The 17,419-nt window shown below is 41.7% G+C and overlaps 1 protein-coding gene across 1 annotated transcript in view; it reads right to left on the minus strand.

Annotated features, from left to right (window-relative positions):
- TTC39C (tetratricopeptide repeat domain 39C) overlaps positions 1–17,419 on the minus strand; it is a 96,422-nt gene that overhangs the window by 16,492 nt on the left and 62,511 nt on the right. The gene's annotated exons all lie outside the window — the stretch shown is intronic.

A 17,419-nucleotide genomic window follows, 5' to 3' on the forward strand; every position in this document is an offset into this window, starting at 1 on the left:
TAGCAGAGAGTCTAACGCAACTGAGCGACTGAACAACAAAAGCGTTGTTTTCCCAAATTCAAAAGCATCTTTTCCCTTCTAGTTACTTTAAACAGATTAAGCAGTTATAGAAAAGAGTGATTTAAAGACTTCTGGGGAAATGGCCCCGTCCACGGTTGTGAGCTAAACAGTGCTCAGAGCACTTCTGCTCAGCCAGAAAGACCTCCGGGAGGGCTTGGCCCACAGCCCCTTCTGTCCCGGGGGCTCTGGCGGACTATAGTGATGAGCTGATCTGGCTCCTTAGTACAGGTGACTTTGACAGAAGAGGGACTGTATGTCCTCCTCCTGTGTATACCCACTGGACCCGAGAGACTCGCAGTCAGCACTGTCGGGAGCCAGTCCCCAGATCCAGCCTCAGCTGCTCTCCCTTCTGGGACCCCCTCACTCTTGACCCACAACTCAGGGCTGTTGTCAGATTGCTTCCGGTCATCACCTCTCTTCTCTGGACACTTTAGAAACTGAGGATCCAGATTTTACTTCCTAGCTTTGCATTCATCCAGTACTGTCTAGAACCGAGAGACTCATCAAACGTCTGTCCTATTCTTTCCTGGTTAAATACATTTAGTTTTTCCTTCCACGAAAGATCTCTTTCAAAGTCTGCTGATCCAAGGCCATAAGCAACTGGTTAAGAACACCTAAAAGGCATCATCAGGATGAAAGGGAGGTAGATTAAACCCTAAATATGGCAACGACAGGCATTAAGTATCACATATCATTAAGGAGTATAAATCCTAAATGTCCCAAAGTCCTGATGCATGCTCAGAAGTGTTCCTTTCTCCCTCCCGAGGGTGCCTGCAATGCAATGCTCATCCACCCTGTCCTCAGCCCTCCATCCTGTGCATCTCCCCTTTTGCTACTCCCCGGGAACTCCCTTTCTGATGGTCAGGCTGCCTCTTCTCCCCGCAAGCAGCCAGACTGGGGCATGAAGGGTCTAAGAAGAGGGGCTGTTGGTCCCCTGAGCCCAGCCCCCACCACATTCCTCAGTGCTGTGATGCCCGATCACTGCAGGAGGCCCCTGGACCCTACACAGGGCACAGATGAGTCAGCAAGGAGATGTGCAGGACAGTCTGCGACTCAGGAGCACTGGAAGCCAAATGACTCAGGACCCAAGGCCACAGCTGGGCCAGTAACTGCTCCTGCCCCACGGTAACACTTCACTCTGCCGGCAGCCAGCTTCACACTGAGCACCCAGTCTCGTGTCACCCCCACAAGAGCTCGCCAGCAGTCACAGCACACACACACAGTGTGTGTGTGGCCCACTAGCTTGTATTCTCAAGGAGCTCAACACCGCGTTGAGGGGACACTCACAGGAATGAAACAAGCGCTCTTCTCTGACCTTGAGATGTTTACACTGATTTTGAGCACAAAGCCGAGGGGTGTGTGTGTGTGTGTGTGTGTGTGTGTGTGCCCGTGTGTATGCATGTGTTTAGTTGCTCTGTTGTGTCTCTTTTTCGACCCAAAGGACCGTAGCCAGCCATGTTCCTCTGTCCATAGGACTCTCCAGGCAAGAATACCAGAGTGGGTTGCCATTTTCTCCTCCAGGGGATCTTCCCGACCCAGGGATGGAACCTGCATCTCCTGTATTGCAGGCAGATTCTTTTACTGCTGAGCCACCGGGGAAGGCCACAAAGCCAAGATACCAAAGGTAAAAAAAAATCAATCTCCTATGAAAAGCACGTGTGTGGAAAGATCTGTACATTCATCATACCCATTTATAACTTTCTGGATCAATCGTTCCTTCCTGGACCTTCCTGGTGGTTTAGCGGTCAAGAATCCATCTGCCAATGCAGGAGACACAAGTTTGATCCCTGGTCTGGGAAGATGCCACAGATCAACTGAACTGAGCAACTGAACCTATGCACCATAACCTCTGAGCCTGTACTCTGCAACAAGGAAGTCACAGCAACCAGAAGCCGGTGCAACTAGAAAGTAGCCCCCCAGCTGCCACAATAGAGAAAGCCCACACAGCAATGAAGACCCAGCACAGCCAAAAATAAATTAATAAAAAAAGTTCTTCCCTTGCATCACACATGCACTCAACTTAGCCCATTTACACAGAAACCACAGTGTCAGGATCTCTGCTTTGCATGGATCTCCTCAGTTTCCCAAGTTAATGGCTCTCAACTCTCACACAGGGATGGGCCATCACTACCGAGCTGACCCCAGCAGATGGCAGTGCTATGCCACACTGCCCTTCAGAGGACAGAAAACTACTCAGTCAACATTTGTCAGTCAACCACTGTGCCCGGGATGGAATGGGCTCCGGAGACACACAGATGAGTCAAAACTAAGCTGTGAACTCAAGAAAATAAGAAACCAAGTAACAGCTGAATCAACATTATTTCCCTTAACCCTTTCAAAGAGTCTGAGATAGGAGTGTGTTAGTTCCATTTTCAGATGAAGGCACTGAAGTTCAAGGAGGTTAAGTAGCTTGGCCAGGGTTGGGGGCTAGGAATTGACTAGTATGTAAATTCTGCTCCAACTGCCTCCAGAGCATGCATTCTTCAGGGAGAGGGATGCAGGTATGATTAAATGAAGGATCTGGAGAAGAGAGCCAGTTCCTGGATTATCCAGAGGGCACTAAATGCAATCAGCAGTATCTCTACAAGAGGGAAACAGAGAGAGAGAGCTGATGCAACTGGGTGGTGGTTTAGTCGCTAAGTCGTGTCCAACTCTTGCCGCCCCATGGACTGGAGACCACCAGCCTCTCTGTCCTTGGGATTTCCCAGGCAAGAATACTGGAGTGGGTTGCAGTTTCCTTCTCCAGGAGATCTTCCTGACCCAGGGATTGAACCTGGGTCTCTTGCATTGTAGGTAGATTCTTTACCATTTGAGCCACCAGGGAAGCCTGATGGAAGTAGAGATGATGGCATTGTGACCACAGAGGCAGAGATCGGAGTGATATAGCCACAGTCCAGGAATCTACGTGACCACCAGAGGCAAAATGCAAGGAATGGAGTTTCCCTATAGCCTCCACCCTGATTTGTACCCAGAGAAACTGACTTTGGACTTCGAGCCTCCAGAATTGTTAGAGAGAAAATTTCTGTCATTTTAAGCCATGAAGTTTGTGCTAATTTGTTAGGAACGTCTTGGGAAACCAGAGCAGTATACCTCTTTAAACTGTGGGGATTTCCTTGGTGGCCCAGTGGCTAAGACTCCAAGCTCCCAATGCAGGGGGCCCAGGTTTGATCCCTGGTCAGGGTTCTAAGATGCCACGTGCAGCAACTAAGACCTGACACTGCTAGCCAACTAAATAAGTAAATCAATAAAATAAAAATTAAACTGTGAAGAAAGTCCCAGGCTCTTTGTGTTATAAGCACCCAAACAGAACTGGAAAGTACTGAGACTGTTGATGGAACTTAACGGCATTATCCCAGGAGCAAGCATAGCTACAAAATTAATTCCACTTCTATTCTGATCACTCATTAAGGAATTAGGATGAACAGTCATTAAAATTGTAGAAATATATTTCCCTCTTTTCACCAAAACAATTTAAAACAAAAGTGATCCATGGGAGTCCTTATGGTTACAAATTAAAATATCCACAACTCAGCAGAGAAAGGAGAATTAGTCTCAATTTGACACTCAATTCCCAGCTTAATTTTTAAAGAACTACATGTACCCTGAAGAAAATATAGAGAACAGATTAGTATGAAAAAGCTAGGACATCAAGAGTTAGTATCACACAGGCTTCTGTCTCATAAACTGTGCCCTGATACACTGTGTCATAAAAACGACTACACGCCTCAGTTTCCTTACTGGTAAAAGGAAGGAAAAAGCGTTGGCAAGCTTTAATCTGCCTCCAGAGGAAGCCATGAAGAATAAAAGCACGAATCTCTGCCAGATTAAATGGAGCATATTTATTGCCAAATTAAAAGCAGCGGGACTGACAGCTACTGCACTGTCCTTACAGAGATACCAAGTGTTTTTCCAGTTACTCAGGACTTCCTGAGGAGTCGTCTTTGGCATTTTATATCTTTTGCTGGAACTATAAAAAGGATCTGTTGCTCCATTTTATTCTCCAAGTGAATAGTGCTGGTATGTGGAAATCTCTGGATTTTTTTTTTCCAAGTATAATGTCTGTTACACTCAGGAATTCTTAAAATTCTTAAATGTTTTTCTTTTGGATTTTCCAATGAAACATTCAAACCATTTGCACATAATGACAGTGCTGTCTCTGCATTTACAACAGACAACTGTAACTGGTTAGGACCACTGGTTAAAAAGGGCTTTCCCAGGGGCTCACTGGTAAAGGACACACTTGCAGTGCAAGAGAGACAGGGGTTCGACCCCTGGGTCGGGAAGAGCCGCTGGAGGAGGAAATGGCAACGCACTCCAGGATCCTTGCCTGGAAAATCCCATGGACAGAGAAGCCTGGTGGGCTACAGTCCAGGGGGTCGGACATAACTGAGGGACTGAGCGAGTGTGCACGCGCATGCACACACACACACACCAGTTAAAATACTGATTATTAGCAACCTCTGAACACATACTTGCTTTATTCTAATAGAAAGGAAAACATTAGTTTTCATTCCAATCCCAAAGAAGGAAAAAGCCAAAGAATGTTCAAACTACCACACAATTGCACGCATTTCACATACTAGCAAGGTAATGCTAAAAATTCTTCAAGCTAGGCTTCAATAGTACGTGAACAGAGAAATTCCAGATATTCAAGTTGGATTAAGAAAAGAAAAGAAGAACCAGAGATCAAACTGACAACATCTGCTGGATCACAGAAAAAGCAAAGGAATTTCAGAAAAACATCTACTTCTGCTTCATTGACTATGCTAAATCTTTTGACTGTGTGAATCACAACAAACTATGGAAAGTTTTTCAAGAGAAGGGAATACCAGACCAACTTATCTGCCTTCCTGAGAAATCTGTATGCAGGTCAAGAAGTAACAGTTAGAACTGGACTGGTTCCAAGTCAGGAAAGGAGTACGTCAAGGCTGTATTGTCACCCTGCTTATTTAACTTATATGCAAAGTACATCATGTGAAATGCTGGGCTGGATGAAGAACAAGCTAGAATCAAGATTGCTGGGAGAAATATCAATAACCTCAGATATGCAGATGGCACCACCATTATGGCAGAAATTGAAGAACTAAAGAGCCTCTTCCCACCCCCCACCCCCCCCGCCCCCCGCAAAGAGCCTCTTGATGAAAATGAAAGAGCAGAGTGAAAAAGTTGACTTAAAACTCAACATTCAAAAATTGAAGATCATGGCATCTGGTCCCATCACTTCATGGCAAATAGATGGGGAAACAGTGGAAACAGTGTCAGATTTCATTTTCTTGGGCTACAAAATCACTGCAGATTGACTGAAGCCACAAAATTAAAAGATGCTTACTCCTTGAAAGAAAAGCTATGACAAATCTAGACAGCATATCAAAAAGCAGAGATATCACACTGCTGACAAAGGTTCATCTAGTCATTTTTCCAGTAGTCATGTATGGATGTGCGAGCTGGACCATAAAGACGGCTGAGCAGATGCTTTCGAACTGAGGTGCTGGAGAAGACTCTTGAGAGTCCCTTGGACAGGAGGAGATCAAACTAATCAACCCTAAAGGAAATCAACCCTGAATATTCTTTGGAAGGACTGGTGCTGAAGCTGAAGCTCCAATACTGTGGCCACCTGATGTGAAGAGCCAACTCACTGAAAAAGACCTTGATGCTGGGAAAGACTGAAGGCAGGAGGAGAAAGGGACAAAAGAGGAGGAGATGGTTGGATGGCATAACTGACTCAATGGACATGAGTTTGAGCTAACTCCAGGAGATAAGTGAAGGACAGGGAAGTATGGTGTGCTGCACTCCATGTGGTCGAAAATAGACACGACTTAGTGGCTGAACAACAACAATGCAGTAATTAGTAATTCAGCTTCTCACAAATTATTTCAGAACACTGGAAAACATTCCAGGTTTGTTTTTAATTAGTAAAGTTAATTTTTTTAGAGCACTATTAGAGTGTGAAAGTTGCTCAGTCGTGTCTGACTCTTTGCAACCCCATGGACTATATGGTCCATGGAATTCTCCAAGCCAGAATACTGGAGTGGGTAGCCACTCCCTTCAGCAGGGGATCTTCCCAACCTAGGGGTCGAACCCCAGACCTTCCCAACCAGGGGTCTCAAATTGCAGGCGGATTCTTTACCAGTTGAGTCACAAGGGAAGCCCAAGAATACTGGGGTGGGTAGCCTATCCCTTCTCCAGCGGATCTTCCTGACCCAGAAATCAAACTGGGTCTCCTGCATTTAGAACAGTATTAGGATTATAGCAAAACTGAGCAGAGAAGTCAGTACTTCATTATAAAATATAGTGAAGAATGGAAGAGTTGTTAGATTCTCATAATTGTATTTCTGCCAGATTCTTATTATGTTTAAGAAAAAATACTATTTCTTAGGAAGAAATACTTTAGGATTGTTAGTTTGGTTGTCAAGTACCATAACGTTTGAAACCAGCTTTATTCCATTTAATACATTTTGCCTTCAATTCTGAAATTATCATTACTGTCTTTTTTTTTCCATTCACATACACCTGATTTATTTTGTCTACACTTAAGCTTTTATTTTTGTATCACCATTTAAATATTTTTAGTTAGCTATGTATCTAGTTTGTTAGATTTCTTTTTTATCCTAATCTTAGTTATAATCTTTTGTATAGAGATATGGTAAACATAAATGAATTTAGACAACTAATATTTTGTATTATTTCTATTAATTAATAAATTTTATTAATTAAATTAAAATTAATTAACTTAATTATTATTTTGTTCCCCTGACAGTTACTTTTTTCTTATTATACAAACTCTTTTATTTGCTTCATCTTCTACATTCCTTTAGATGGTGTAAACTGTTTTTACAACTCTGCTTGTGGTCACCTAGAGGTTAAAAAATAAAAAAAAACTAGAGAAATTCCTCTTTTATCTAACAGGTATAAGTAAGAGCCGTTTGAGTCAAGAGCCTACCACAAATATTACAAGTGAGTGCTCTTGCCTGAAGGGGACCAAAGAAAATAAAACATGTAATACAAAGGGACAGACAGACCATGGGCAACATTTTCTACCCAATTTAAAACAATTAAGTTATTCTGTTGATATCTCCACATTAATATATTTTTAAGCTATTAAGAAAGTAGAGATGGTGGGACCTCCCTGGTGGTCCAGGGGCTAAGACTCCGTGCTCTCAATGCTGGGGGCCTGGGTTCGATCCCTGATCTGGGAACTAGATCCCACACGTTGCAACTGAAAAAGATCCCCATGCCACAGCAAAGATCAAAGACCCCGTGGGCTGCCACTAAGACCCAGCGAAGCCAAATAAACGAACAAAAGAATCAATGTATAGATCTCAGAGCACACTGTGAAGTCATAGTAAGTATGAATAATTTTCAGAGTCAGCATTTTATATAAGCTTAGTGCCACATCCTATTTTACTCAAAGATTTTCACTAGCAATAGCAAGCTGACAGGATTCTCTTGATTCAGCGACTGAGCAAAAAGTCCCATTTCTAGAGTTGCGAAAAAAGCAAAAATGGAAACAAAGCCAAGTTGTTTCAGGGGCCTGGCCCAAACTCCAGTGCCAAAGGGAAAGCAAGTTCCAGACAACCCTGAATCTGAAGTGCCAAGACTCTGCTTCCCAAGCGAGCAGTTTTCTCCTGTCCCACCTCAAGGGTGTGTTTAACATTAAATGACCGCACCAACTCCCAGACAGAGCGGTCTCAGCTCAGAGCCAGTCCGCTGGCCTTCAAATGATGCTGGTGTCACCTAACTTGGGTCAGACCCCAGGGAGGAGAGAGCACTGACGGATAGTCTCTCCCGTGGACCCGGCTACTGGGGAAGGGCACTGCCCCAGTGGATGGCGCTGTGTCTGCTTTGGGAATCCTCAGTTCTGTTAGACAAGTTAAGTGTCTGAAACACAGGCACGTTCTCTCAAGACGTTTTAAGTAATCGGTCAGCAGAGTTTGTTAGACACAGGCAGAATTCCTGAGATGTGTTCATACAAGCCAACCTCCTCAGAAATGTTGATGGGGACTGTGTTTAAAGTAAGAACGTTGAGTAAGTGCAAAGGCTATAAGAAGAGTCCTCTGAAATTCCTAATGAAATCCCATATATAAGGGAGGGACTGTCTGATGTGAACAACATGAGAAATGAAAGAGACTCGGCAAGAAAAGACGGTGACATTGTAGCACATTTCTTAGCAAATGCAGTGAGTCCCTAAGCACTGGACGAATGCCATGCGTTCCTGCCAACTACACAGATTACAGATTAGTGGATGATGCCCAGACTTCTACACCACAGGGATGCTCTGGGAATCCCCACGTACTCTTTCATGGCCTGTGCACATTTCTGACATGAGAACTCCCCCAGAGCCTACTGTGATTGACTATTTAGAAGACACACATCTACAACTGATAATTCTAGGCAATACTCTGGAACCTGGAAAAAGGTAAACAGTAGCTATTTCTGGAATACAAGATTTGTATCTGTTCTTTGAAGTACTTTCATATTTTACCATGTTTCCAAACGAATATGCATTTTTTTAGACATTACAAAGTGTGTTAGTTGCTCAGTCATGTCTGACTCTTTGAGAGACCGTGGACTGCAGCCTGCCAGGCTCCTCTGTCCGTGGGATTTCCCAGGCAAGAATGCTAGAGTGGGTAGATATTTCCTTCTCCAAGGGATCTAACAAGGTAGTTGAAAATATACATTCTTATGCTACATTAAAAAAAAATTTTTAAGACCTTTTTAAGTGGACCATTTTAAAGTCTTTATTGAACTTGTTACAATACTGTGTCTGTTCTGTTTTTTTGGCCATGAGGCATGTGGGATCTTAGCTCCCAGACCAGGGATCAAACCCACACCCCCTGCACTGGAAGGTGAAGTCATGATCACTGGACCATGAGGGAAGTCCCCTACCTTCAAAGATCACTGCTGAAAAAAGCTTATTCTGCTCTAATCATCGCCAACATTAAAGCTAACATGTGGCACTCTTTATCACATGCCTGTTAGAGGGAGAGCTGTTGAAATGGGAAGCAAGATTCCAAAGCCAACAGTCCTCACCTCCGTGCCTCTCAATCTACAGACCAACTCCCCTCCCAGTCACCTCCAGTTCCTCTTCAGTCATCACCACCCACAACCACCACCCACTCATCTAGCCCTTGTTACTGTCTTATACAATCACCTTTTCATGCATTCACATTCCAGTCTTCATAATCAAATTGTAAGTTTATTTTGGGACACAGGCTTTTTCTAGTTCTCTTGGCATCCCCTCCAGAAGGCCTTCTCCATTACAGGCTACAAATCTCTGATTACACACAAGTGGAATACAGTGACAGTGTTTTCAGCACCTCCATGTAAATGGACAGCACCCTCCTTGGTAAGCGAGTTATGTAACCAAATCCACCAGTAAGGGTAGAGGAGCTGAATAATGCACCAGTTGCAGGATTTCCTTGGTCCCTCAACAGTAAGGACCATGACTTTGACAAAATTTGTGAGGGGAAATGCTTTATCCTGGATTTACAACCAAGACACAATTCTGTCTAAACAGGAAAAGTCCTGACCAAGCATCGTATGCTTAGCCCTTTGCAGAATCCATGCTACATTATTTAAGGCTGACAGGGGAGGCACTGTCCTCTCTTTACAGACAAGGACACAGGCTCAGAAAGCTCAGCCAGCCAGGAAGTGGAAGAGTCTGTTTTGAGCTCAGCTACCCTATGCTGCCTTTGAAAATTGCAGAGGAGGAATCTATATGAGAGATGGCAGTAAATTTAAAAGAAATATATTTATTTTAAAGGTGCTATCAACGAATTTTCAACACGAGTGGAGGAGAAGATGATACAAAGAATTAACCCAGAAAAACAAAGACCATAAAAATACATAAAAACAAGTCTGCAGAGAGTCACACCCTACACAAAATAAAACAGGAAATTCAAGATAAACAGAAAAACCTGGGAAACTGATGGAGGGGATTAATATCCACAGAGACTTAAATGAGAGAAACAAATAGAAGCCATAATTAGGAAGGTGACTTTGAAACTTTTCCTAGAGCTGAATGACCTTCTCTGTAAAGGATGTCAAATGAGCAAGCTGGTATATGGGTTTTTCCAAAGAGGAATTAAAAAATAAATTGTAAAAGGCAGAAATGCCAGGTAGTCACACAGTTCTGAAAATTCAAGAACTATGAAAAAAATTTTTATGTAACAGCTTTGAGAAAATTCTTCCCTTTTAAAATGTACAATTCAGTGGCTTTTAGTATATTCACAGAAGCATGCAACTCGTAAGCTGAAAGAAATGATGTAGCCTAGTGTTTCTCAAGGACTTCCTAATGGCTCAGTGGTTTAAAAAAAAAAAAAAAAAAAATCCTCCTGCAATGCAGAAGACACAGATTCAATCCCTGGGTTGGGAAGATCCCGTGGAGGAGAAAATGGCAACCCACTCCAGTATTCTTGCCTGGGAAATCCCATGGACAGAGGAGCCTGGCAGGCTACAGTCCATGGATTTGCAGAGTCAGACACGACTGAGCAGAGCGCCGTAGTAGTGTTTCTGGAGTGTGTTATACTGAACGTTTCTCTGTCTCACAGGCTACAGTATGAAAAAGAATCTTCCTGGTCAAGCAACTTGGGTGAACACAGCAGATGTGCAGACTATCTCCCTCATGATGCAACACTAAACTCTCCGAGAAGCCCCAGGATATCCTAATTTAAATGATATGAAATCTCTTTTCATGGAATATGTATTAACTAGTCCACCAAATCAGTGCTCCAGGGAAGATGCTTCAGGAAAACACTGATCTATTTCTACCCTCCTGATTTTCCAGGTGAAGGACTAGGGCCAGAGAAGACTCAGTGGCTTCACCAAGGTCTCACTGTTCTTCAAAACTGCTCGACATGTGAGCGACCATGTGGAAGTAGAGAGGGTTTTCATTCTTCATGCAAGAGCCAAAACCAGACCTTCAGACTTTTAGTCCAGCGCTCTTTCTACAACTCGTGTGTATGTGTGTATTTGTCAGTCGGTCCATCGTGTCCGACTCTTTGTGACCCCATGGACTGCAGCCTTCCTGGCTCCTCTGTCCATGGAATTCTCCAGGCAAGAATACTGGAGTGGATTGCTATGTCCTTCTCCGGGGGATCTTCCACATTGCAGGCAGACTCTTTACCGTCGGAGCCACCAGGAAGATCTTTTTACAATGCTACCTGTCAAAACCTGAAGCTCTGAAACAATGACAACAAACTCCCAGAGCCACAGAAAAATAAGAACTAGCACATGAAACAAACAAATGCACAGATTTAGGAAACCAGTGTGCCCACATGCTGAGAGTCCAAAATCATAAAGAACAACAGAAAAGTTCAACACAATACTACAAGAAAATATAGAATTTGAAAGAAGAGCTCTGGACAGGGGTAGGTAAAGTGGGGAACACTATTTCCTAAAACTAGCTCTGTGCAACCCAGGAATGGGAATTTGCCAGACACTTACTGGCCTTAGGAGAGGGAGACCAAAGACCTGGAATGCCACCTGTGTGGATATGTAAATCTGCTTTTAAAATGGCAGAAAAAACAATTAAAACACAGTGATCATCCTTTCAATCCACATTGAAGGGAAAATCCACCCCAGAGTAAGCAGAAATGAAAACAAACATAATAATAAATGCAATCCTGACAGTAAAGGAATTAACACATGCTTCATATAGATAACAAATATAAGAAACTCCTCTGTGAGAAGAGAGTGGGATTGAGAAAGAATTCAGATCATCTGTTGCTTCTGGGGTCACCCCAACTCCACCAGCCTCTCTCCACAAAATGCTCCAGCCCCCTTGAGCCTGGACCTCCCCATCATGGGGCCTCTTCTTGGGTCTAGGCTTGAATGCAGGATCATGCCCCATGCTCTCATATTTATCTGGAAAATCCTACTGACTCTTCAAGAGCCAACTCAAATATTCCCTCTCTTGGGTCATCTTCCCCAGAAGATGAGGGATGCACCATGGGTGACTGACACCCTGCTTGCCCTTCCTACAGGCCTGTTTCTATATTTCTCAAAGACTGGGCTTCTTCAGTGATGAATGCAAAGAAATAGAGGAAAACAACAGAATGGGAAAGACTAGAGATCTCTTCAAGAAAATTAGAGATACCAAGGGAACATTTCATGCAAAGATGGGCACAGAAGTGGTATGGACCTAACAGAAGCAGAAGATATTAAGAAGACGTGGCAAGAATACACAGAACAATTATACAAAAAAAGATCTTCATGACCCAGATAATCACGATGGTGTGATCACTCACTTAGAGCCAGACATCCTGGTATGCAAAGTCAAGTGGGCCTTAGGAAGCATCACTATGAACAAAGCTAGTGGATGTGATGGAATTCCAGTTGAGCTATTTCAAATCCTAAAACATGATGCTGTTAAAAGTGCTGCACTCAATATGCCAGCAAATTTGGAAAACTCAGCAGTGGCCACAGGACTGGAAAAAGTCAGTTTTCATTCCAATCCTAAAGAAAGGCAATGCCAAAGAATGTTCAAACTACCTCACAATTGCACTCATCTCACACACTAGTAAAGTAATGCTCAAAATTCTCCAAGCCAGATGTCAACAGTATGTGATGCATGAACTTCCAAATGTTCAAGCTGGATTTAGAACAGGCAGAGGAACCAGAGATCAAATTGCCAACATCCACTGGATCATTGAAAAAGCAAGAGAGTTCCAAAAAAAACATCTACTTCTGCTTTATTGACTACCCCAAAGCCTTTGACTGTGTAGATCACAACAAACTGTGGAAAATTCTGAAAGAGATGGGAATACCAGACCATCTGACCTGCCTCCTAACAAATCTGTATGCAGCTCAAGAAGCAACAATTAGGACCAGATATGGAATAACAGACTGGTTCCAATTTGGGAAACAAGTATGTCAAGGCTATATATTGTCACCCTACTTATTTAACTTATATGCAGAGTATATCATGCAAAATGCTGGGCTGGATGAAGCACAAGCTGGAATCAAGACTGCTGGAAGAAGTATCAATAACCTCAGAAATGCAGATAGCACCACCCTTAGGGCAGAAATTGAAGAACTACAGAGCCTCTTGATGAAAGTGAAAGAGCAGAGTGAAAAAGTTGGCTTAAAACTCAACATTAAAAAATTGAAGATCATGGCATCCAATCCCATCACTTCATGCAAATAGATGGAGAAACAAAGGAAACAGTGAGAGACTTTATTTTTGGGGGCTCCAAAATTACTGCAGATGGTGACTGCAGCCATGAAATTAAAAGATGCTTACTCCTTGGAAGAAAAGCTATGACCAACCTCAGTTCAGTTCAGTTGCTCAGTCGTGCCCAACTCTTTGCGACCCCATGGACTGCAGCATGCCAGGCCTCCCTGTCCATCACCAACTCCCAGAATCTACCCAAACCCATGTCCATCGAGGCGTTGATGCCATCCAACCATCTCATCCTCTGTTGTCCCCTTCTCCTCCTGCCCCCAATCCTTCCCAGCATTAGGGTCTTTTCCAATGAATCAACTCTTCGCATGAGGTGGTCAAAGTATTGGAGTTTCAGCTTCAACATCAGTCCTTCCAATGAACACCCAGGACTGATCGCCTCTAGGATGGACTGGTTGGATCTCCTTGCAGTCCAAGGGACTCTCAAGAGTCTTCTCCAACCTAGACAGCATATTAAAAGCAGAGACATTATGTTGCCAACAAAGGTCCATCTAGTCAAAGCTATAGTTTTTCCAGTAGTCATATATGGATGTGAGAGTTGGATGATAAAGAAAGCTGAGCGCTCAAGAATTGATGCTTCTGAATTCTGGTGCTGGAGAAGACTCTCAAGAGTCCCTTGGACTGCAAGGAGATCCAACCAGTCCATCCTAAAGGAAATCAGTCCTGAATATTCATTGGAAGGACTGATGCTGAAGCTGAAACTCCAATACTTTGGTCACCTGATGTAAAGAACTGACTCATTGGAAAAGACCCTGATGTTAGGGAAGACTGAAGGCAGGAGGAGAAGGGGATGACAGAGGATGAGATGGTTGGATGGCATCACTGACTCGATGGACATGAGTTTGAGCAAGCTCTGGGAGTTGGTGATGGACAGGGAAGCCTGGCGTGCTGCAGTTCATGGGGTCGCAGAGTTGGACACGACTGAGAGACTGGACTGAACTGAACAAAGCCTGGCCACCTCAGCACCAGCTGACATGCCTCCCTGCCATGTGGCCCTCATCTCCCCCAGGCCCGGAGCTCTGCTGCAGTGGCCAGTAGCGCTGCAGCCCCGGAGGAGACACAGCAGTGCTATCATCATGTCATAAACACCAACAAGGACCTGCACTCAGAGCTCCAAAGCAGCACACACCTCCCAAATTACCACTCCCTAAACCTCAACAGCAAAACTACACCCAGGGTCCCACCTCAACCACAGACCTCACCTCAACAAGGAGAGAAGTAAGGCTTAAAAGAGATTAAAGGTCTTGTTCAAACCAGTCAATCCTAAAGGAAATCAATCCTGAATATTCATTGGAAGGACTCTTGCTAAAGCTGAAGCTCCAATACTCTGGCCACCTGATGTGAAGAGCCGACTCAGTGGAAAAGACCCTGATGCTGGGGAAGATAGAAGGTAGGAGGAGAAGGGGACAACAGAGAATGAGATGATTAGACAGCATCACTGACTCAACGGACATGAATCTGGGCAAACTCCCAGAGACAGTGAAGGACAGGGAAGCCCGGCGTGCTGCAGTCCATGGGGTTGCAGAGTTGGAACCGACTGAGTGACTGAACAAATCTAGACCGCTGGGCCAGAATGGAGGAGCCAGGACTCAGCATGGTCAGTCAGCCTCCAGACCTGAGCCCTCAGCTACAATGTGTATCTTATTACATCACAGTATCACAGCTTCCCAAACGCTCTGTTAGCCAGTGAAATGCAGGCTGAATTTCAAGGGATACAATCAAATCCCTAAACAAGAACACTAACATTTCACTATTCTTATAAGTCAAATATGTTATGATAAAGTATTAAGAAAATGAACTATAAAACAAGCTAAATTAAGGAAAACCAGAAATAAAGTGGAAGTAAAATATGAATTGATTAAAAAAATCAAATCTCGCTATAAAAACCAATATGAAACTCTAAAGCCCAATCATAAAATTAGGAAAACATAAATTTACAAAAACACCACTAATAATAAAAAGTAATATTATATTTACATGCCTGGATATAGTCATATGTCTAAAAATGTGTGGAAATAAGAAAAAGTAAAATATAAAACTAAGATGAGTATAACAGTAAGTAGACATCTTCAGATTATTGAAGAAATAAAAGGTTATTAAAGAATTTCAAAACAGTAGTTAACAACAACTGAAAAATACTTTCAAATGTTTAATGATGGTTTAATTACTTTAACTGACTTGCTTCTCCAAAATGTAGAAGAAAATATTCTATTAAGCAACTCATTTTTTAAAAAATAGTAAGTTTATTTCTAAAGCCCAATAAGAATAAGCCCTCTTGGATATTTATATTTACATTTATAATAATATTTAAATATATGTTATTTGCTAGTAAGCTACATATACTATTATTATATATACAAAACATTACTTTAGAATATATATAAAATATATAACACATATATATATAACTTATTAGCAAATAAAAGCGAAAAAGAGAACTGGATTGAGAGAGAAGGCCTAAATTCTAGTTTCTCCTTAATCCAAAATAACTATGTACATGTATACATACTTATTTCACTTGAGCCTCTGTTTACTATATACAGATGTATGTAAAAAGTATAAAGTAATGAGACATTAAGGGTGACATGAGTTAATGAAGAGATACCATCAGAAATGAGTAAGAAATACAAACACTAAAATTTCCTTATAATACACAGAACCTGACAAACTGATATCTGTATGTAAGAAACAAATGTATAAAAATACTAAATAATATATATTTTTAAAGGCAATAGTCATGTATTTGTTATATTTAAGACACAAAACCACAATTGTCAAAGCCACTTAATTTTCATTTTAAAACATCTGTAATAGGTAGAAAATAAAGATAAGTCAAAAACAGATTCCACCTATCTTAAGGATTTAATTCGATAACAAGAAGATAAACAACCTTAAATAAAACAATGTTTGGATGGACCTAGAGATTATCCAACTGAGTGAAGCAAGACACACAAAAAGATAAATGTATGATATTGTTTGTGTTTGGAACCTAAAAAGGGTACAAAAGAACTTATTTACAAAACAAAAGCAGGGTCACAGACATAGAAAACAAACATAGTTACCAGGGGCTGGGGGCAGGGATGTATAAGTTGGGACTGACATATTCACACCACTATATACAAGACAGGTAACTAATAAGAATCTACTATATAGCACAGGGAACTCTACTCTGTAAAAGCCTATGTGGGAAAAGAATAAAAAAAAAAAAAGTGGGTATCTGTATAACTAATTCACTGTGCTCTACACCTAAAACTAACACAACATTGTAAATCAACTATACTTTAATAATAATTTTTTAATGTTAATATTCCTGAAATCTAGTAGGCATCAGAATTAATAGTCATCTGTACACGCAAAGGGGTATGGGAACATGAGTTTTTAAAATATCATTTTACAATCTGAAGAAAAAATAGTCTATGTGTCCCAGTTTGAGAAGACAAACATTATTTCTGAAGAAATGAAATCTGTTGCAACAAAAGTGTGTATGTTTGAGTGTTCAAATTTTCACAATAAAATGTAAAGACTGTTCTCAAAATGACAGTAATAGAAAAGGGGAAATACATGACAAATATAACCTGTGATTATATTAGACATGAGAATTTGATTAAATAAAAACATTTCTTACTCAAAAGTCAAACTTGACTAGATCAACAGATTATATGCAAAGGAAAAAAGAATATATACTCCTACTGAAAATACCCTCAGTAACACTTTTTGGAAGCATTTTTATTGAGATATAATTCAAGTTATTACAAAATTCACGAAGTATACAATTCAGAGGTTTTTTAGTATAATCACAGAGTAGCACAATCATTACTACAACATATGTTTAGGATATTTTCATCAACCCCCAAAGAAATACTGTACCTATTAACAGTTACTCTATATTCTCCCCACCCATCCCCAAGCAAGCTATCTGCATACTCTGGGGACTTCATCTAAATAAAATCACACAGTGTATGTTCTTGTGTGACTTGGCTTTTTTCACTAAAGGTGTCTTCAAGGTTCAACCATGCTGTAACATGTGTCAGTACTTCAGTCCTTTTTTAATTGCTGAAAGTTATTCCATCATATGGATACATATTGTTTTATCCTTCATCACTTGACAGACATTTGAATTGTTTGCACTTTTTTGCTAGGTTATGAATAATATGGGCATATGTTTTCATCTCTCTT

Source organism: Muntiacus reevesi, chromosome 4 (genome assembly GCF_963930625.1).
Source record: "Muntiacus reevesi chromosome 4, mMunRee1.1, whole genome shotgun sequence".
NCBI lineage: Eukaryota > Metazoa > Chordata > Mammalia > Artiodactyla > Cervidae > Muntiacus > Muntiacus reevesi.